Source organism: Leopardus geoffroyi, chromosome B1 (genome assembly GCF_018350155.1).
Source record: "Leopardus geoffroyi isolate Oge1 chromosome B1, O.geoffroyi_Oge1_pat1.0, whole genome shotgun sequence".
NCBI classification, from domain to species: Eukaryota; Metazoa; Chordata; class Mammalia; order Carnivora; family Felidae; genus Leopardus; species Leopardus geoffroyi.
Window position 1 is genome coordinate 93829339 of NC_059327.1, and position 6000 is coordinate 93835338.

Sequence of the window (6000 nt, forward strand, 5' to 3'; positions counted from 1 at the left end):
TAGTTGAAAATATTCATTTATGGGAACAAGGTGGATACTTTAGTACTAATTTTTATTGAATTTGAAAAATAAAAACACTTTAAGTCCAGAAATCTGTACTTACGAGTAAATCCTACTCTGATTTGTCAATATTAAAGAATCTCACAGAATAGGATAAGGATTTTCAGATGGGATCATTGGGGGAAAGCAAATACACACACTGTTAATCTTTATCTCTTTATTTGTTTTGGAAGAGTAAATAATTTGAACACTATGCTATGATTTTAATGTGGTTTAAAAAGTTGATTCGAAAAGACTGTTTAAAAACATAATTGGCCAACTACTTTGAAAAATAACGTTATTTTCCCTACATGATATCAAAACACTATAAATCAGAAACAAAACAGGATGGTATTGGCTTAGAGATATAGAGATATATCGATGAACAAAATAGATAATACAAAACTAAGTCTAAATAGTGAAGCTGGCATATGAATATTTGATATTCCAAATATAGAAAAAGATAGACAATTTAGTAAATATATGAAGGCTATTATTGTATCCATTTGGGGTAAAAAATATTTCTCTCTGAGAGAGACTCAAACTGAGTTAAATGCACTTCTAAGGTAAATGTTTAAAGACACTTTCAAATAAGTATACAAAAATTAGGAGAAAATTTAAAAAATCATTTATGATGTTGCAGATTCTGTGAAAATTTTGCAAGACCAAGGGAAAATGCCAGTATTTATAAAGAAAATATTACATATTTAATTAAGTACATAGAATATGAAACAGGTAAAAGAAAAGATACCATAATCTTATTTGAAGCAGCATTAGTTAATCACTAAGGCCCTTATATATGATTGGAATTAGCCCTCAAATCTGTATCCATATTTCTTTTCTAGATATATATAAGTATTTGTTATCTCTTTAATTATTTTAGGCTTAAAAATTACATTTTTCTCTATATCAGTGTTCTCTGCTTTCAGAAAATACTCAGTAGGTAATGACTAAAAGTTTTTATTTGCAATCTTTCTCTTCCTGTTCTTGTTCTTCTTGTTCGTGTTCTTATTCTTCCTCTTCCTCTTTCTCTGCTTCTTCTTCTCCTTCTCCTCCTCTTCTTCCTCTTCTTCCTTCTCATTCTTCTTCTTTCTCCTCTTTAGTTTTTCCTCCAAGTAAATCTCCCAAACACATTACCCGTCTTTTTGCTGCATCCATCTTTTTTGTTTAAATTTATGTATGTTCTCATGTGCCCCCCTTTTCATATGCCTCAATGCCAGAATACTTAATGTTTTGAGAAAGCACACATTTGATATGTCCCAATCAGTAGTTTAATGAGCATTAGAACTACCACTGTGTGATTCAATCTCACGTCTTTGGTGACTTCCTTGTACAGTGGAAGTGACCCTTACCTTCATTTTGTGTAACTAATATTCACTTTCATCCATTATGGTAGTTCTATGATGTATATTACCATTTCCTGATAGGATAAAAATGATGCATAGTGAGCATATTCTTCAACTGTTACCAGCATCTAGAAGTTTAAAATCATAGAATTTTAAAGTGTAGTTGAATTTATCATTGTGTCTGAATATAAATCTTCATTGTTTTGTAAAATTACCTGTATCTTTAGTGTGAGTAGTACTTTTTGTTAAGGAAAATGACATAATGAATAAGATTTTTAAATAACTGGGGGAGGAGGGGCCAACATGGAGAAGCAGGGGGATCCATACATCCCTGTGACTCTCAATCAAAAAAGTGCAGAAGCTAAAGGACTTTGAACACCAGAGTCTGGGAGGAAAAGAAACTGAATCTATTAGGAAGAAAATGGGGAAACTGGAAAGAAGATACGTGGGTAACTGCGAACCGGGGGAGGTAAAAAACAGCAGCGTGGGCACAGAGGGGAGGGACCTCCTTCTACGGAGAAAAAGGAGAGAAAAAAAGTGGCTAGGGAAGTGCAGGACCATAAATGGACAGGAGAAAGACCTTGGACTGAGGATTAAAGGGATCCTATCTCTAACTGCAGGGCTTTCTTAGGACTGGAGCTGGCTCCCTGTTCCAGCGCCTGGGGAGGAGGGGATGCTGGGTGCAGTGGTAGGTCAGGGGCTCAGTCCACACTTGGAGGAAGTGTTTCCCTCCCTGGAGGGCTGTGCAATAGTACAGAATCTGTCTGTGTCTTCCTCCCCAGGAGCAGTGGCTGGACCAAGGACGAAGTCTGCAGGAGGAAAACAAGGCTGTTTCCCTGCAGTGCTGTGGGAAAAGACAAAGGCTGCCTGTGTCCTCCACGCCAGGGGCTCACAGCACGGCAGCTCCTTGCGTAGTAGCAGAAGTCAGTCCTCTCTGAATTGCAGCAGCACAAAGCCAGCCAGGACCACATATCAGGCTGGGCCCGCACAGAGAGACACTTCCCCAGCGCCAGAGCGCATGGAGCGGGACTCTGAATCCTAGCCAAGAGCAGGGTCAAGGGAGTTGGCAGAGCAAGGACAGCCCTGCTTGCGCCTGCGCCTGCGCCACAGTGAGGATGACTCAAATGGAGCCCACTGGGTCCGGCTCCATGGAGAAGGGACTGGGGGATCACCATTCCCCCACCACCACCACCAAGGCGGGGCCTCAGGGATCAGTCCCGGGCCCGTAGTGGAGGTGGGTCCAGATAACACCAAATCATGCCCCTTAGCACTAGGTAACTGCTTAACTACCTGAGCATCACAGACCCTGCAAACAGCTACTGCCAACAAGCAATGCAGCATTGCCTGGATTAACTCTAGGCCAATTCTGGATATATAGATATATTCTCCACCACCACCCCCACCCCACCCCCACCCCCACCCCCAGCCATTTCTCCGCCTTATCTCTTCCCTCCCCTAGGCTGGTTACTCTGGTTATTGGTCTGTCTAAACAGGCATATTTAATCCATTGTCTACATGTTCTACACCTCCTTCTTTACACTCCTTTCTCTCTCTCTGGAATAATCAAGCCATAGAGTTTCTCTGTCTGGGTAACTTTATCTTCTTTTCATTTTCCTCGCCTCCTTCTTTATGTATTTTCTCTCTCTCTGGATTAAGCCTTTTAGTCTCTCTGCCTAGTCAATGTTTATTTTTTCTTCACCCGCCGCCCCTGCTCCTGTCAATTCTCTCTTTGTATGTGCTCTTCTAGTAACACTGCCTCCACCCTCTTCTTTACTTGTAGTTGGTGTTTTGGGGTTTTTTTTTAGTCCTTAGGTTTTTGTTTTTGTTTATATGTTTGTTTCTGTTATTTGTGTGTTTGTGTATTTTTGTCCCCTATTTGTCTATCTGTTTGCCTTTACAGGGCTACTCCAAGGAACAAATCAAAGCACACCTGATGGAGGGTCCAAAATATCATTACGAGTAGGGTAATAAAATAACCAAAGTTACAACAACAGAGAGTAAGTAACAATCCCTGAAAAAACACCTCCTGAAGGGCTAGGCCCTGGAAAGTGTATAAACCTATTTTAATATAGCAGTGCTCACAGGTGCAGAGACCACAACAAGCTTTTAAAACACATAAGGAGCAGAAAACTAGCCAAAATGACAAAACGGAAGAATTCTCCTCAAAAGAAATTCCAGGAAGTACCGACAGCTAACAAATTGATTAAAACTGATTTAAGCAATATAACTGAACAAGAATTTACAATAATAGCATAAAATTAATTACTGGGCTTGAAAAAAGCATAGAGGACAGCAGAGCATCTATTGCTACAGAGACCAAAGGACTAAAAAAATGGTCATGATGAATTAAAAAATGCTATAAATAGGTGCAAAATAAAATGGAGGCAGCCACATTGTGGATTGAAGAGGCAGAGGGGAGAATAGGTGAGTTAGAAGATAAAATTATGGAAAAACAGGAAGTTGAGGAAAAAAGAGATAAAAAAAAATCCAGGAGTCTGAGGGGAGAATTAGAGAACTAAGTGATGCAATCAAACACAACAATAACAGTATTATAGGAATTCCAAAAGAAGAAGAGAGAGAGAAAGGGACTGAAGGTGTACTTGAACAAATCATAGCTGAGAACTTCCCCAATCTGGGGAAGGAAACAGGCATTGAAAGCCAAGAGGCACAGAGAACTCCCTTCAGATGTAACTTGAATTGATCTTCTGTGTAACATATCATAGTGAAAGTGGCAAAATATAAGAATAAAGAGAGAATTCTGAAAGCAGCTAAGGATAAACGGGTCTCAACATACAAAGGTAGACACATAAGGGTAGTAGCAGACCCATCTACTGAAACGTGGCAGGCCAGAAAGGAATAGCAGAAAATCTTCAAAGCGATGAACAGAAAAATATGCAGCCAAGAATCCTTTGTCCAACAAGTCTGTCATTCAGAATAGAAGGAGAGATCAAGGTTTTCCCAAAAACTGAAAGAATTCATCACCAGTAAAACAGCCCTACAAGAGATCCTAAGGGGGACTCTGTGAGTGAAATGTTGCAAGGACCACAAAGTACCAGAGACATCACTACAAGCATGAAGCCTACAGATATCACAATGACTCTAAACACATATCTTTAAATACTTAACACTGAATGTAAATGGACTAAATGCTCCAGCCAAAAGACATAGGGTATCAGAATGGATAAAAAAAAAACAAGACCCATCTATTTGCTATCTACAAGAGACTCACTTTAGACCTGAGGACACCTTTCGATTGAAAGTGAGAGGATGGAAGACTATCTATCATGCTACTGGAAGTCGGAAGAAAGCTGGAGTAGCCATACTTATATCAAACTAGACTTTAAATTAAAGGCTGTAACAAAAGATGAAGAGGGGCATTATATAATAATTACAAGGTCTATCCATCAGGAAGAGCTAACAATTATAAATGTCTATGCACCGAATAAGGGAGCCCCCAAATATACAAAACAATTAATCACAAACATAAGCAACCTTATTGATAAGAATGTGGTAACTGCAGGAGACTTTAATACTCCACTTACAACAATGGACAGATCATCTAGGCAGAAAATCAATAAAGAAACAAGGGCCTTGAATGATACATTGGATCAGATGGACTTGACAGATATATTTAGAACTCTGCATCTCAAAGCAACAGAATATACTTTCTTCTAGAGTGTACATGGAACATTCTCCAAGATAGATCACATACTGGGTCACAAAACAGCCCTTAATAAGTATAAAAGAACTGAAATCATACCATGCACACTTTCAGACCACAATGCTATGAAACTTGAAATCCACCACAGGAAAAAGTCTGGAAAACCTCCAAAAGCATGGAGGTTAAAGAACACCCTACTAACGAATGAGTGGGTCAACCAGGCAATTAGAGAAGAAATTAAAAAATATATGGAAACAAACGAAAATGAAAATACAACAATCCAAACACTTTAGGAAGCAGTGAAGGCAGTCCTGAGAGGAAAATACATTGCAATCCAGGCCTATCTCAAGAAACAAGAAAATCCCAAATACAAAATCTAACAGCACACCTAAAGGAAGTAGAAGCAGAACAGCAAAGACACCCCAAACCCAGAAGAAGAAGAGAAATAGTAAAGATCAGAGCAGAAATAAGTAACATAAAATCTAAAAAAAAAAAAAACAAAACAGTAGAGCAGATCAATGAAACAAAGAGTTGGTTTTTTGAAAAAATAAACAAAATTGATAAACCTCTAGCCAGGCTTCTCAAAAAGAAAAAGGAGAAGACCCAAATATATAAAATAATGAATTAAAATGGAATCATTACAAACAACCCCTCAGAAATACAAGCAATTATCAGGGAATACCATGAAAAATTATATGCCAACAAACTGGACAGCCTGGAAGAAATGGACAAATTCCTAAGCACCCACACACTTCCAAAATTCAAACAGGAAGAAATAGAAAATTTGAATAGACCCATAAGCACTGAAGAAATTGAATCAGTTAATCAAAAATCTCCCAACAAATAAGAGTCCAGGACCAGATGGCTTCCCTGGGGAATTCTACCAGACATTTAAAGCAGAGATAATACCTCTCCTTCTCAAGCTGTTCCAAAAAATAGAAAGGGAAGGAAAAC